Below are 17,736 nucleotides of genomic sequence, written 5' to 3' on the forward strand. Positions count from 1 at the left end.
TATTGCCTAGAGCAAAAGTAGGATGGGGAGTGCCTAATTTCCGATTATATCATTGGGTTGCTATATTACAACATCTAGGGGTGTTAATACTACAGGAAGACCCCACAGAAGATTTTGCTGCCCCGTCAATCTATGAGATGCTATTAGGGGTTGAGGCAAAGCAATGTTTAAATCGAATAATAGAACCCAGTTACTACAAGAAGACCAAATTCAAGGTAGTGATCTCAGCATTTGAAATATGGAAGAAAGTGAAAAAGCAATTGGGGATTGGGGCTAATTAGAATTTTGACACCCCACTCTATAAATGTCTAATTTTACCAGAAATATTTAGAGACCGGGTCATGGACAGATGGTATAACCTTGGGAATCGCACAATTGGTGGGTTTTTTCAGGGGAATCAGTTTGTTTCATTTGAGTCTTTGCAGACGAAATATAATTTAGCTCAAAATGATTTCTTTAAATTTCTTCAAATACGTAGTTTTTTCGAACAAGAAATGAAGCATAACCGAATTAGTCAAGAGAAGATAGAGATTGTAGAAGCAATTAGAATGCGAAAGAGAATGGGACCCCTGTATCAGATCTTTATGGAAAAGGAGGAGAATGATCTTGGGAGTTGGGAGACAAAGTGGCAAAATAGATTCGGAGTGGAGCAAATTAATTTTGAGAAAGCAATTGATTTAGCTATGAACGTCTTATTAAATGGTCCTTTGAAAAGCCAACATTACATTTCAATCTTTGATATATATTATACACCGAAGAAAATTGCTAAATGGAAATCAGGCAGGGGGGATAGTTGTAGTCGGTGTGGTTTATATGCGGCAGACGCACTTCATATGTTTTTTTATTGTCCCAAACTGCTTAAGTTTATTGAAGATGTAGAGCAATTTCTTCAGGTGTTAGGTATTACACAACCGATATCTGCAGAATTGGTGATTCCGGGCCGGTTAGAAGGGTCAGCTAATTTTAGACCTGTTATGGAGGAAGGATTCATACTTTTATGTATGTCTATTTTACGTTTATGTCTTACTTCGCAATGGCTCGACCCTGATCCACCAATCTTTATTAGTTGGCAATCTAGACTGTTGTCTGTATATTATTTGGAAATTGCGGACTATAAGACTAAAGGTATGAGGAAAAAAACACAGGGGTTACAGCTATGGTCTCCCATTACTAATTGGTTACGAATCTAAGAAATGATTGTATATTGTTATAATGTTCAAACTTTATTTTGATATCTTGTGGACCTTTTTTTTTTGCTTTTTATTGTACTGTGTCCTATCTGTTTGCTGATGCAAAACTTAATAAATAAATAATTTTAAAAAAAACAAGACTTTGATGGGAATCCATCTCTGGACATTGGGTCTCACCTACTTTTGCTGGTGGTTATATGCGTTGGGTTACCAATGCGTTGGGTTACCAATCTTTTTGTTAAGACTCCAAGGTCTCTTACCTCTCACCTAGTGTGGCTCCAAGTCTTACTGGTTTAGAGTACCTCCGGACTCCTTAGTAGACCCCCAGGTTTAATTAGTTGTGCAGAGACAATAATAAACATCTCTTACAACGTGAAATTGCCTGGATATATAGACTACAATCCATGAAGCCCTTCGGGCTTAATGATCATTAGAATTTTCATGTTTCATTTAATTCGCCCGTGTTTAATGCATATTACTGTTTCTGTGCAGTTATTAGATTTATGCACCCCTATTTTCTTTTTTCCACACCTTTTTCATATTCACTTTTACGTTTTTAGCCGCCTACAAGATGGCTGCCGTATTTTTTCAGTTTTTCGGTCCGTTTTTTAGTTAATTTTTTTAGTCCGTCAGCCATTCACTGTATAGTCACGATTTAACCCCGCGAGATTCTGACATTCCCTTGAGACCGCTTGATCCACCACCCGTTCGGGCCATTCTACGTGATCATAGATTCTTCAACTGACTCCAGTAAGTTAGTGCTTCACAGTGTTTAACTTCATCAAGTGCTTACGCATAGTTCACCTGTTTTGATCTTATTTCATCGTGATCACTTTTCGAGTCTTTTTCATTTAGGAGCATGTTCCCCTAATCCCTCACTGCTCACCGAGTAACGTTTATTTGTTCACGTCCTGCATTCCCTCCGTTTTTTCTACTGCATTTGTTTTTTCAAACCCCGTGCACTCGGACTAACACACGACCGTTTCCACTTTTTATGTTTTAGTCATTCATGTTTTTGTCACTCACTTTATTAGATGTCATTTTTGCAATGTTATGTTTTTGACACCATCACCACAAAGAACGTTTGTTTATGGCTATATCTTTAAATTGCAGAGCTCCCAGATGATGGGCTTTTTAGCCCGAAATGCATTGGAGCGTTTCTGATAAATGCATACAAGTTGTGCAATTGTTACTTAAGACTATGGAATGAATTTCAATTACTACACTTTCATATGATGAACTTTTGAAAATCCTCAATACAATTCTAAAGAACACCGTATTACTCTAAGTGAGACTTCTTTCTGAAGAACAAAAGGAGTGCCCTACCGAGGGATGCACCCACTTTCAGTGGCTACACTTTTCTTTTGACTTATTCCGCTGGCGTGCCTGGACGTACACGCTACCTCTAGGAGCACCCGAACTATCTAAACTCAAAGCACCTTGCTTTCAAGTTACGATTTTTTATCTTGATACCAAACAGCAGTGCGCCCTCCCATCTCAATATTGACAGACCTAAAAGCCCCATCTTTTGGAAATGGTAACCAATTGGCTTCTAATATTACTAAAAACATCTCCTACATTATTTAAGCAGTACCCACCACTAATATTTGCGGACGGCAATAATCACTTCTCCAATTCACTATTATACTGACACCCTTACATCCTTGATATGTACAAATGGTTGTGGCCCCTTATAAATATATTTCAAGGGGTGTTGTGAAGATATACTACAAAGGGTGTAGAAAGTGGGGGCTCATTGTGTGCTTCTTAAAGAAATTCACACATTTTCTCGGTCTGAGCACAGGCTTGGAGTTGCTGGATCATTAATATAAATGAGCATCCATGAGCTTCATGGAGGGAAAAGGTAACTTTTCAAAAGTTAATTTTCCTTAATACTTATTTAAGATCCAATTTCACCATTGAATTTGATTTGTAATAATTATTCAAAATAATTGTTTATTTTTCTAGCTGGTCTTCCTCTTGCGATGCAGTATGATTGTTTTAATCTGTACTCTAATTTTCTATATAGGACAGCTAAGCCTGCCATAGTGAAAATAGTTTTTTGGACCTTGTCACTGTTGGATCATGGTTACATTCATTTTCTATCCATCACACATATAAAGTCTGTCAGAACAATAAACTTTAGAGTGGTCTTCCCCCAACCCTTCTACCTTCTCCCCTTCTGTTTTGCTTATTTTGTTTTGACTGGCCCTAGGAGTCACTTAACTTAACCCCTGCTAACCCGTGATAAAGTGTTTATGCTCACTCCCTAAAACATGGTGATATTGACTTTTATCTGATTGTCATATTTATCTTACTTCTAAGTCTTTAGTAAAGTGGTATACCATATACCCAAGGCTGGTACTAAATGCTACTAGTTGACCTGCAGCAATCATTGAGCCACCCACTTAGGCAGACCCTTAAAATGGCTTTGGCCTGCCATTGAAGCCTGAATGCAGTTTTAAAGTACCACATTGACTTGTTATATAATTCCCTTGTCAAACTTTAAACTCCCTTTTCATTGTATATATGTCACCCCTAGGTTAGGCTCTAGACAGCTAATAGCGCGGGGTGCATTGTAATTAAAATGTTGGACATATACCTGAAATTTTTACATGTCCTAGTAAAAAAAACCTCACATTTGGTTTTCACTACTGTGAGGCCTACCTCTCCCATAGGATAACATTTCATTACCTTATTACATTTAATAAGAGAAAATTTATGTTTGGGAGCAATTATATGATAAGTGTTTAAGGAATTTTAATTTAAAACCGTCTTTAATGACTAAATCAGATTTTAAGTCGAAATTCTGAAAATGCCACATTTAGAAAGTTCAAAAAGCAAAATTGATGGACAGAAAGCAGACCAATGTCATACATTCACCCCAGTACAGATATCGGGGCCTAAATCAATTGTTTATTTGCTCACCATGCATTTCCAGTTTGGACCCAGCCATATGCCAATCAGTCTTGACCTTGCACCTTGTGACTGAGGGTGAATGTTTGCATTATCCATCAATCCGTCCATCGATTGTTTCTTTTGCCGATGTCGTCCTAAGTGGGAAGGGTATGCCCAGACATTGGTCCCATGCTCATTACACCACTGGATTTCAAGCTAGCCTGGCTGATGAAGGGTGATGCCCAGAAACTCGTCCCAGAATGCTTGTTTCTGGTCCAGGTAGGGCCTGGCTTGGCAGTTCGGGCTGGACTGTTCTCACAAAGAACAGGGTCAAGACTGATTTGCATATGGCTGGCTCCAAAATGGGGTGGTGTGGTGAGCAAAAGAATGATGATTTCACCCAGATCCTTGTGATGGGGGGTGAATATTTACATTGTTAAGCATTCCGTCCATCAATTGTTTCTTTTGCAGATGTTGGCCTAAGTGGGAAGGGTATTCCCAGACGTGGGTCCCGTGCTCACTACACCACTGGATTCAAGCTATCCTGGCTGATGAAATTTGATGCCCTGAAACTGGTCCCAGGATGCTTTTTTCCAGTACAGGGAAGACCTGGCTTGGCAGCTCGGGCTGTACTGTTCCCACAAGGAACAGGGTCATGACTTTATTTGCATATGGCTGGGTCTAAACTGGGGTGGTGTGGTGAGCAAAAGAATTATGGATTTAACCCAGATCCTTCTGACTGGGGGTGAATGTTTGCATCGTCCAGCATTCCGTTCATCAATTGTTTCTTTTGCAGATGATGCCCTAAGTGGGAAGGGTATGCCCAGACGTGGGTCCATTGCTCACTACACCACTGGATTCAAGCAAGCCTGGCTGATGATGGGTGATGCCCTGAAACCGATCCCAGGATGCTTGTTTCCGGTCCGGGGAAGACCTGGCTTGGCAGTTCGGGCTGGACTGTTCCCACAAGGAACAGGATCAAGACTGATTTGCATATGGCTGAGTCCAAACTGGGGTGGTGTGGTGAACAAAAAAAGGATGGATTTTCACAGTTCCTTGCGAATGGGGGTTAATGTTTCCATTGTCTAGCATTCTGTCAATCAATATTTTCTTTTGCAGATGTCACCCTAAGTGGGAAGGGTATATCCAGACGTGGGTCCCTTGCTCTCTACACCACTGGATTTAAGCTAGCCTGGCTGATATAGGGTGATGTCCTGAAACAGGTCTCAGGATGCTAGTTACCAGTTCAGGAAATACTTGGCTTGGCAGATCGGGCAGGACTATTCCCAAAAGGAACAGGGTCAAGACTGATTTGCATATGGCTGAGTCCAAACTGGGGTGGTGTGGTGAACAAAAGAATGATGGATTTAACCCAGATCCTTGTGACTGGGGGTTAATGTTTGCATTGTACAGCATTCCGTCCATCAATTTTTTCTTTTGCACATTTAGAAAGTTGCCATTTTTTTGTCCTATCCATGTGTTTCCTGCAGCCTATTTCCTGGCTCACATGACTAGGTGTAGTTGACAGTTGTTCTATGTCTATTCTTCTCAGACAGCCACACAATAGAGGGACTGGGTGCTGGTAGGATGGCCAGCCAAAGCACGATGGGGGCAGAGCAGTGCACACCCCCTACTTGCACTTCAAAGACTCTGCCTCAGGTCACATAAAGATCTTCCCACCGCTGTGACTGTAGGTAGATAGGACTAGGGCAGAGAGGAAAGAGATTCCAGACACTTCTGGGAAGTTTTCCCTCCAGTTTAAAGCTGGAATCAGGTATACAAATAGGACCCTTGGCACCACTCTTCAATTCACTTCTGGATGTGCTGAAGTACTCTCAGTGAACTGCACTGCTGCTCATGGCCTACTACGTATTTCAAAGGACTGCCCTACTACACCAAGAGAACGACTTCCCTGTGGCCTGAAGCCTGCACTGTACACTTAGAGGACTGCCCAGCTGCTTGAGACCTGCTTTCCTGCTTGAACCCAAGACTACAGGAGTGACTTTAAAGGGTAATTGTCTGGCCTCCTGATCAGAGCATCAGGGACAGAAAAAGCTCCAAATATCTTGAAATCGCATTTGCATCCAACCTGAGTGAGTCCTGACCCTTCAAGTGGTGCCCCTCTAGTCCTGGAGTCGTGGAGGTGGTGCTTCCACAGTGCAGAGAACCCAAATCCAAAACTTAGGACTTAGAACATTTTCTGCCAAATAGTGCTCAAAGAATGGAGAGGAGACCCAGACCTACCTACTTACAAATCCACCCAAAGTGCATCACCAGTTGGCCTGACTTCACAGCAGATCCCTCTACTTTTTTCTCCATATCAGCAAATCCTCTTCAGAGGTTCCTCGCAGAAGGGATATCTGGCCAGGTGGAGCCCTCGTCAACTTACTGTCTGCAGCTTCATCCCACTGGATATTTTGGAGTTCCATAAAAGAGAACGTAGAAACCTTCAGCAGAACTTTGTCCAGCAGCTCCCCAGTCACCAAGATGATGGCGCCCCCTCGAACTCTGCCAGCTGTCTTGCCCTGCTGAACTTTCTCAGAAATGTGTTCCAAATCCAAAGATATGCAGACACAATGCCCAATCCACCTTGCACATCTGAACCATGCTCCTTCACGGTATGCTAGAAATGTTGACTTTGTCCTGGTCTCGTCCGACTAAGGGGCATATTTTCAAGGAGCTATTGCTAACGCAGCATCATTTCTTGATGCTGCGACTGCTTTTCTTTGGTGACATATGTACATAATGATGCTAGAGGCTTCTAGAGTCACTTATTGACCTCGAGCTACTGTTTTTTTTAGCACCAGATCCAGCTGTAGCAGTAATCACTAATGATATGCAAGTTAAGCGTTCCCTCTGAAAAACCTTTATAAATCTGATGCAGCAGTAGTTGTAGTGATTTTGGGAAATAGCGCTAGTTTAGAAAAACATGTGCATAGTCCTAATAGTGGCATATTTTTACCACTACGGAAAAGCAGGTATATAAATGACGCGTGACCACTCGTACAAATGCAGAACATACCCAAATTACCTCTGGCAAGCTCTATAGCATCATGGACGTACTCCTACTGCAGCTCAGAGCACCACCACCATCACTACCTCCACTGCCACCATCACAACCACCATCAAAACCACTACCATCTCCATGGAGGTAGCACAGGAGAAGGGAGCGGACATACCACCAGAGGATCACCCTCATTGACCTCAAGGAGGAGAAAGTCACTGCCCATTACAGGTTCAGGAGGAAGTCCATTGATCAGCTCCTGCTCTACATTGCACCAATGCTGCAAACAACATCCCAGAGCTGCACCAACATCCCTCTGCAGGCCAAGCTATGGGCTGTCCTACACATGTTGGCATTTGGAACTTTCCATCCCACCACAACCAGAGTGGCAGGAGTATCCCAGCCATCCTTCTTTAAATTCCTCTCCTCCGTCCTGTATGCCATCATGAGTCTCACACCCCAGTACCTCTTCTTCGCCAGCAAGACACAGCAACAACATGAAAACAAGCAAGGCTTTTACGTCATTGCAGGATGTCCACATATACTGGGGACAATGGACTGCACACATGTGCAACTTGTGCCTCCAGCAACAGCATGACACCTGTACCGCAATAGGAAGCACACCTACTCAATTAACATGGAGACAATTGTGAGCATTTGGGGCTCTTTATTAATTTCCTTGCAAAGTTTCGAGGCAATGCTCAGGAATCCTTCATCTTCCGTCATTCAACCATCAATGAACGCTTCCAGAATGGGACATATGGGAATGGTTGGTAAGTACTTCTGAAGCACATGATAGACCACATGACAGTCAATGATGTTGGAATAAGTTGCCATATTAGTCTTGGGCTGAATGAGACAGTACATATGTAGTTGATGTGGGCCTACATACTTGTGCTATACTACACGGAATATGCACAAAATAATCCTACAAGTCACACTTGTTGAGACTGCCTACGCTACTGTGGGCCACATGTACAAGTGAACTGTGTTGATGGAGCATCACTGGTCAGTATCACTGGTCATGTTGTTCTAGTGGAGCAATTCTCCAACTCACCTCATTAAAGCAATGCAAAGTCTGTTTCTGTGCCATCGCATGGCCTCATAATTATGCATAAAGGCAAGTCACAGAAAAGTGCAGCATTCATTCACCCTATGTTAAGGATGTGTACCATGGCCTTGAGGTGGCCTTTACCATGCAACACCAATTATTAACTCAAACATTTCCAAACATTCAAAGGTCAGGGATCCTGGGACTAGGTGCAACTAGTGTGCCTCCCAAGGGGAGGTGAAATGAGGATACATATTTACATGTTTCTTTGTTATGTCCAGTTACTATGTTTCCTGCATTCCACAGAACACTTGGAAGGAGTACATTGCATAGATTGTTTTGGTGCAGGAATGCGTCCCTTAAAGTATTCTGTTATTTGAGGACACTAAACTGACACAAGTTCACCATGGTGTGGGGGGGGGTGTTGGCACGTTCGCTCCCATAAGACGGAGCGTATGTGGACAAGCCATGGATGGGCTGTATGTTAGGAATATGGTAAATGCTACCACTTCACTTTGGATGCAGGTCAGCAAGGTGACATCCAGTGACGCCCAGTGGCAACAACTGATAAATGAGGCCCTGTATGTGTGTACAAGTGTCAAAGAGCTACCCTAATGCAGCACCATGTGAACTGCTGTGTCCAAACACCCTGTTGAAGGAAGGGATTCCCTGTCTCTAGTCAGTGTACGCAAGTAAATACCATGGTCTTTAGGGGTGGGCACAGTTCGCGAAGTAGCGCTACGCGTAGCTACGCAAAGTGCACTTTGCACTACGCGAGCTAGGCGTAGCTACGAAAAGTGCACTTTGCACTACGCGAGCTACGCGTAGCACTACGCGAACTGCGTAGTAGCATGTTCGCACTGTGCAAGATGTCGTTTTCAATGATTGCATGGTGCGGACAAGCATCTGGCACTGTGCAATCATTGAAAACGGCATCTTGCACAGTGCGAGTTGTACTTTTCTGCAGCTCAAGTAGATTTTTACTCGAGCTGCAGCTTTCTCAACACGGACTGGTAGTTTCTCATCGCAAGCGGTCACGAGCATGCGCGACCACTCGCAATGAGAAACCAGACCTCCCCTCATTGAGAATCTCGCCGGAAGTTTTTTTCTCCATGCTTGCGATCGGCAACTTGATGTTGCTGATCGCGAACAAGGAAAAAGTCTTGCAAGGATGTCATTTTGCTTGCTCGCGGTCACCAACTTGACGTTGAGGACCGCGAGCAAGCAAAAAATTACCGCTGGACTACGCTACGCATGTTTGCACTGTGGTACGTGTAGCTCGCGTAGTGCGAAGTTGCGCAAACTTCGCAAACTACGTGAGTCAGCGTAGTGCTTTGCCCAGGGTTAGTCTTTAGGCATGTGATGTATCGATGACCTGTGAAACTGAGAAATACAGTCATGTATTAAGCTTGTAAGATCATGTCTACCATGCTACATTACATCACTCATAATATAAACACATCACATCCTATGTGCACGCTGTTTTGTGGTGCACAGACCACTCTGTCAGTTCCCCATGGCTCCAGACTATGCAGCAAGATGCAGCTTTGAGCACAAACTACAATTCCCATGATAACCAACAACACAGTCTTCTTGGGAATAACAAGCCTGTCTTGGAGCAATGCTGTACAGATTGTGCAAGTGCAGGCTCAAAATTATGGACACTGAATCATGTGAAAAATATGGCCTACAGTGTCCACAAACATTTTGACACTAGTTTAGTTAGTCTACTGTTTCACTGCACCACACAAGATTAACATATCTCTTAAACCCCTTGTTTACTGTAAGCATAATGGACACTGTGCACTGCTATGCACAAACTAGCATGTCCCATATTGATATCCACTCGCTATCCTTCCCATAGCAGTACAAAATGAACAACATTGACTTCAACTCTCAATGCCACATATGTGTGACTGTAGTATGCCACATCACCTGTTTCAACTACATGTTGAAAAATCAGGCATGTATCAGTTCTGGAATGGAAATAGTGACCAATAACAGACACAATAGATGAATGTTAGAAATGTGGCTATTTGACTCTCCTTACTGGTGAAAAACCATCCCCTTCATGTCCTTGGCAGTCACAATTATGACAAATAGTAAGTGAATCACAGAGGACAGCATGCCTGTATATGTAGCACAGTGCCAGTCATTTCCAATTCCTACTTTCTTGTATGCCACACAATGTCATAGCACCGCTCTTACAGTAGGTAAGCTGTATGAGTCATTCAGGACACATAACAGAATAAATAGGAATGTGAGGCCATCCCTTGTCCTAACTCTACTAATTATACCCCTTCTTTCTTTGCACCAGACCAAGGATAGGCTCTGCAGACGTGGGTCATGACTCTACTTAAGAACCCACAGATAGAAGCACAACAGAGGTTCAATCATGCCCTACGCAGGACTCAGTCCATAGTCAAGTGGACATTTAGTGTGCTACAATACAGGAGCCTGGACATTTATGGGGACCGATTGTGGTATTCTCCACCAATGGTGTGAAAATCATATTTGTGTGCTGCATATTGCACAATATTTATGTAAGGACAAATGTACCATGGGGTAATGTCAATGAGGAGCAAAAAACTCCTGATAATAACAATGAGAATGATGAGGAGCCTCATCGAACAGTACCATCAGTAGTCACAACATGGTAGAGGGACTGTATCATCAACTATTTCTTCACAGAAGCATGAGTGATGTACATGATGTCACAAAATGTGTACATATTTGTAAATAAATGTATAAGCACTACCACTGTGTATGCATTTTGATTCCATAGTCACAGTAAACATCAAAATGTTCATATTACACGTGCTACCAGTTGCCACACACAAAATGTATGCAGCTTTGTGAAAGAAACAACATTGAGCATCATCTGGTAGAAACAAAATAGTGTGCATGCCAATTACCTGTAGCAAATAGTCCTCCATTGCAAGTTACAATTAACATGCTGTGGTAATGTAGATAGTGTGCTATGACTGTGAGTATATCTCCTACTAGCCATTTGCACTGCCTCATACTTGTGGACAATGGTAGAGACCACTCATAGTATGATGACTGGGAAGTGTTCCACCAAGTATGTGCATGGGAACACATTTCCAAACCTACAATCTACATATGCTACATCAATAACTGTATCCACATATAAAATCCATTAGGAGACATCATATCACACAAACAAATCCAACATATTATGCTTTGCCAGTGCAACAGTGTTGCATGTGAACACCCAATGCTATGCACATGCAACATCGCCTTGATGCAGAGTATAGTTATGGTGTGATTTACATAGCCTTACTGTCAGCAATATGTAGGATGTTCGGCCAAGGCAAGCATGGTGATGTAGGATAGCACTATTAGCATGAGTGAGAATCATCTTGGCCACAAATGATGGCACTGTCACTACCCTATAGGGTATGACCCTTGAATATGAATGGACTATGCTCAAGCAATCATATGGCAGCATCCATATATGCCTTTCCAGGTGGGTGCAGCCGATCGCTGCACTCGCCTGCAAAAGAAAATGTAATCCTCCCAAATTTCCCAATGGCCTGATGCCTCCCCTGTGGGACACGGCACTGTTTGGCACTAGGCTGTGCTGTCATAGATGTGGGTGCACTAACCCCATGGCTGTGCTAGTTTGTCACATCCCTGGGGGAAGCTTACGCAATGTCAGTGGTTGCTAAGACTAATTTTGCACACGATCACCTCTTGTAAGGTGCGCCCTTGTGCTACCAGAGTGTTTGGGCAGTATGTCTAGTATGACCCATGAACAGCATTAACTCACACATATGTACACTGTCAACACACAAATTAAACACATGCACAGATAGTTAAGAGGTCAACTCCACTATTCATACCCAACACTGTAATCCCTGTACTTTATTACACGCATTGCACCTCCCAACACACCAAAAAACACACATTTGCCCTATTGAATACAAAAAAACAGCCACATGAGGCTTAAGCAGGGGTCTCCAACCTTTTCTGTAGTAAAGCTACTTGTTTTCAATGGAAATCCTCCCGAGCTACTACCATGTTTAGAGATGCAGTGGTAACTACATTTGACAAAATTATATTAATGGCCACCAAATGCAAGATTTCTATCAGTGATCAGCTCAGTGCTTCGGGGACAGATGCCAAACGCAATGTAAACAGTGTTTTGTCAATGTGAAATGCCTCTACATGGGAAAAACATAACAGCAATAGCTGATGTGCTCCTGGCACGAAGTTAGGAATATTAGTAATAATCTCCCCAACAACGCTTGATATTTATCAACTTTAATTGTATTTTGGAAAATCAGCTGTTTTTCCCAAACATTTGTTTATGAATTTCTGTAACTGCACACATTTTTGTTTTAAATGCATGCTTTTCAATTTTGGTAAACATATACCCATTCAATCAAGAAAAGCTTCTAATTTAATTACTTGTGGTGAAAAGAGGAGAGCTACTTACAGGTAGCTGGATAGCTACCTGTAGCTAACGAGCTACTCGTTGGGGAAACCTGGCCTAAAGCATAATTTTTGCAGCCCCTGCATCAGCCAGAAATGAGGCTTCCCAGTTGATGCGTTTAAAGAACCACATGGTGCCTTGTCAGACCTGATGTGAAATCAACACATTGACTGTTAGTGTAAAATGTAAATGTAAATGTAGTTGAGCTTATATAGCGCACAGCTACCCGCAGTGGGTTTCCCGGCGCTTGCTTAGGGAACCCTTCCTGGTATTCCCCTGTGAGATAGCAGTGTATCCACAAGGTGAAAGTCAGGCATCCCGCCGCGAGGGGCCGTTGTGGAGATTAAGCAAGCTATTGCCCAGAGTCGCAGAGTGTGAACCCGTGAGTCGAGGAGGCACCGGGGCGAGAATTATCGAGTCCGTGGAATTTTTAGCCCAAGACCCCGCCGAGGCGGAGAATTGAATCCTGGTCCAGGACCGATCTCAGCTTCCGGGTCTGCTGCCTCTAACCCCTGAGCCACACTTCTCCACAAATAATAATATATCGTCTGAAAATGTGAAACATCCACCAAGGAAGTAATTGATGTTATGGATAAAGGGACGTGATGTCATGGACCTTGCATGCTGCAAACCAAGAACTGTAAAGTTACTTTCATTTTCACTTTAAGTCCCAGTTTTACTGTCTGAGCTTGGGTTGGTTGTTTATTGGCTGTGCTTGAAAGTGTTTTGAGCTGATTTGTAATGTCTGCTGTCCTTGTCGTGTCCCTCAAGTCCCTTTTGTGCTGTTTAGTTTTCTATTGTTGCGTATTGTCCTGTGTGCTGTTGGATGTTTGTCTTCTGGAATATTTTTGTCGTAGGGGTAGTAGTGGGTTTTGGGGTGTTAAGATTTGTTTGGATTTTCTTCTTTGGGTGGAGTCATGCCTGGGAAGAGTAGGGCTCGCCCCATGAGTGACCAGGAGTTTGGCAACTTTAGGTGGCTGGTCACCCATTACCTCCCTCTCATGGTAGCCAGTGGGGGACATGTGCTACAGGGGTACCTCTTGAAGGTGCAGAAGCAACGGTGGGAGAGTGTACGCTTCCAGATGCTGAGGCTATTTGGAGTAGACTGCAACATTCATCAGCTGAAACATTGCTGGGTTGCTGGGGTTGGCAAGAAGTCTGACTTCCTCAAATATAATGGCATCGCTGTTGGTGGTCCAGTTGGTAAATACACATGATTATTGTGCTTTCCTATGTGTCTCATGTACCCATTGATGATTAGTCTTAACATTAAGTATGGCTCACATGACTTTTGGTTCAAAATAGCCGTGCCCCTATGCAAAAGAGGGAAATGTCATGGCAATAGCGTGGCACAATCCGTGCAACAGTGCTATCTGTGCCACTGAGTGGTCCACACAAATGTTAGTGTTCCTGTAGGTGATACAAAATGAGTCTTAGGGAAATACTGTACTGATGTGCATGTCCACAGCCTATCCAGACAACTCACATGATGACAGACTAGGTAGTGCAGATCTGCTCCAGAGGGGCTTATTTCACAACAAGCATTTGTCAGGTACAGTTGTGTTGGGCCATTACAGAACATCCTTTACACATTAAGGGGCTTATTTACAAGCCACTTACAGTGTTGGGATGTCACTTCCTACATTATCAAAAGTGATGCACCAGCTGTGCCAGGGCCTTGTAAATAAGCCCCATAGTGATGTGCGGATGATCCACCTTGTCATACCTCTATTGGGAAGTCAGCCCATAATGAGGTCTCCCATTGCTTACTCTTCTTAGCTAACGAGTGAATGTGGCAAAACGCATATCACTGTTCTTGTACAGCACTTCCTATGTAAACGGTATGGCTCTTTGATGTTGATGATAGCTACACTGTACTTTGCACTGGCTTGCCTGACTACATACTTCTGAATGCATAGCAAATCCTGCATGCAACCTTTGCCTGGCCTCTTGGAGATATTTTTGAGGCAAGAGCCGCTGGAGGTGTCCTTACATATGAAACACCCATTGTTCATACCTCTTATATGAGAAGCCCAATGTATGTCAGAGAAGAGCACACTCACATGGTACTGTATCCAGGGGTATGCCGGCCTGAATATAGCATATCTCAACAAATCCCATATGTGTTATTGTTCAATTTTGTAAATAAAAACTTAGGGATGCATGGAACATGCCTGAACAATATCTGGTAATCTGCGGCACCGGCAGGAACAGAACTCACCTAACTTAAGGAACAAGTATGCATGATGTGTGATGTATGTAGCGTACTTATTTCCTGGTGTCAAAATGTAAGATGGCCTAGGTATTGCAATACCTTTCTGAGTATGGTATGTGAGTTATTTTGGTGAATAGAATCCTCAAAGTCATCTACCATAGTGAAATATGGTGGTGATGAGGTTCATAAACTGGTTCTTCAAATTGGCCAACGGGTGCATGTTTTGACTCATTATATGTATGTACACTTCAACGTGCCTTACCGATCTGTATCATTCAGGCATGTCAACTGTGTTTTTTGATCACCTAAAACCTGAAGGGTTATATAGACAATAGATATGCGTATTTACTATACTTCTGTTGCATATCAAATATGTGTCCTACGTTTACTGATGGATTTTACCTGGTATGCCTTGTAGCTGGACCACACATACATACAGTTGGTAAGGTGGATAACTTCAAGGACCTCAACTTCACTGGTGAGTGCCTTGATCAATTATAATTGTGTAGTGCAAGGTATGAGAGTGATGTTAGATGCGGTGTGACTTGCCAGATTCAATGTGCATCCCTATCACATATAAACATTTGTATGATGATTAATAGGTCAGGAAAAAGTGAGGTGTAGTCTTTATGTCTAGCATCCTCAGGCTACTGTCAAGGACAATATATTGCCAATATGGGAGGGACCACATGATAGAGGCTTGACAGGGGAGCCATGATCACAGTGGCAGACTATGTGCAAATATGCGGAAGTGGATACACATCTAAACATGGTCGTGAAGAATTCGCAATCCATGTCCTTTGCACATGCTATGATATTTGGAGCATGTAATCATCCGTGGCATGGTCCACCATACACTTACAACAGTTCAGATGAGAGAGGTTTCATATGCTTCTGTGTGATGTGAGGTAATTATCCAGCATCCATTGTGACATGTAATACCTGCCAAGTGTTCAGTACAGTTAGCAATGTGTCCTGAAATTGGTCCTTGCCATATTAGTTACACTACATTGTGAGACAACAGTACATATGCCTTACAGGCATTGCACATCTCCTTATGGCACATGCATATAGTACAAAGGTCATTGCAGGATGCAGAAGCTACAGTCATGTTCAGTAAAGATGACATGTGTTCCATTTCATGCATACCAAACAGCATGGATCCCAAGAATGCTAAGCACTGACATGGTCATGCCTAGATGTGCCAAGGTGTTTCAATTTCATTGTGCAACAATTGCCCTGCCTTCATAATTTGGCCTTAGTAATTCTGATAATATAGATAATAGCCATGTGTATGCTCAGTCTAAGCTGCAGGATGAATTAAGGCTGTATGGGCTGCTACCTCATATGTTGTGAAAATAATATTGTTTCATGATGTTTGTACCTGTTTCTAGTCACCCATTGACTAGCAGCTATCCGTATTGCTTAAGTAGACAACAAGACCCCAGAGTAGCTAAGGCAGCATAATCTGAGAAAGGAGCACTACTTCCACCTTAGAAAAGTCGCTAAGGCACAAAGGGTCATGAGGAAGCATTACGAGGAGGAGAGGGTTCAGGGTTAAGTGGACAAGCTCTCCTCTAGGACCATCAACAATGGACAAGAGGATTCCAAGCAGAAATGGACATTCAGGCTGGGGTACCTCTAAAGTACCAGTTCCCTGCACCTCTACAATTGGACCATCCCAACCACCTGGCCTAACACCTCAGTCCACAGAAGTGCCTAGCACTTTCGAGCTTAACATAAAGAAGGACTTTTCTGACTTAAAGCTGTAGGCGGCTGTGCTTGAAAATAAAATGGACCAGGCTCTGACACTCCTCGAGAACTGAAGCAGGCAGTGGGAAGACCCAAGCCAATGTAGCCACAGGGAGCCTTTCTGCCCTTCCCTCTGTACATAGTTTTAATGGTGGTCATAATGTTTTTATGTCGTAATTTAGGTTAGTTAGTGTGGTGATAGTAGAGGGGTAGTGGTTTTAGGGATTTAGGAGGGGTGAGTTACAATTTTAATGGGTTGGGGTACTTTGTGTTTGGCTGGGGTGGGGGCTTTATGTGTTTTATGAGTGTATAAAAATCAAACAAATATAACATTAAAAAAATTACAAAGAATATATCATTGTTTAGAATTATATGTGAAATTTGATTGATGTTTAGGTGTAGTTTCTGTTGTCCTTGTGTGAAGATGTGTCTGAAGGTTGGGAGTTGATGTTTATCATGTCGAGCTAAATGTGTAGAGTAAGGTTGATAGACGCGGGATGTGGAGAATCCATGGCACTGTTGACCCTTCCTGTGTCTGGAGGTGCTGCCCTGATGAAGTCCAGGAGTAGGCCTGGGCTGTAAATTCCTTTCCGCTCGTGGAAATTGAGGAATCTAGGTAATTTTGCATTCCAAGGAGAACGCGGAATTGCCAAAACTTCCGTGATCTGCGGCTTCGCGGAACTTTTCGCTTGTTCACGCTTTCAAAATGTATGTTCACCAGATATTTATTCCCGAACACTCAAACAGCATTCACGAACAGGAAAAAAGCTTTGTGAACTGGCGGAACAAGCAATTCCGCGTTTTTGTGGAACGTTTGCATGCTCGCGAAGATTTTTTACCATTTTGCGGAGCTTTGCGTAGCGCGACTACGCAAATTACGCCCATCCCTATCCAGGAGTTCTTTCTTGGACAGTGCCCTGGTTGATGGTTTAAAGGTTGTCATCATCCACCGTCATCACTGAAGCCCGGGACGCAGTCGCGGCCCGTGGAGAGAGTTCCGTGGGGCAGGCAGGTGGGGCGGGGGAGGGGCAGGGTGGAGGGTGGTAGACACCGGAATATGGATGATTGCAGGTAAGTAAACAATTACATTTAAAAAACGAATTTCGTTGCGCGCCCTGCACCAGAAAATGCAATGCAGGACGCTCTACAAAATTCATTTTATTAATT

The sequence above is a fragment of the Lissotriton helveticus genome, chromosome 1_1 (genome assembly GCF_964261635.1).
Source record: "Lissotriton helveticus chromosome 1_1, aLisHel1.1, whole genome shotgun sequence".
Lineage (NCBI taxonomy): Eukaryota > Metazoa > Chordata > Amphibia > Caudata > Salamandridae > Lissotriton > Lissotriton helveticus.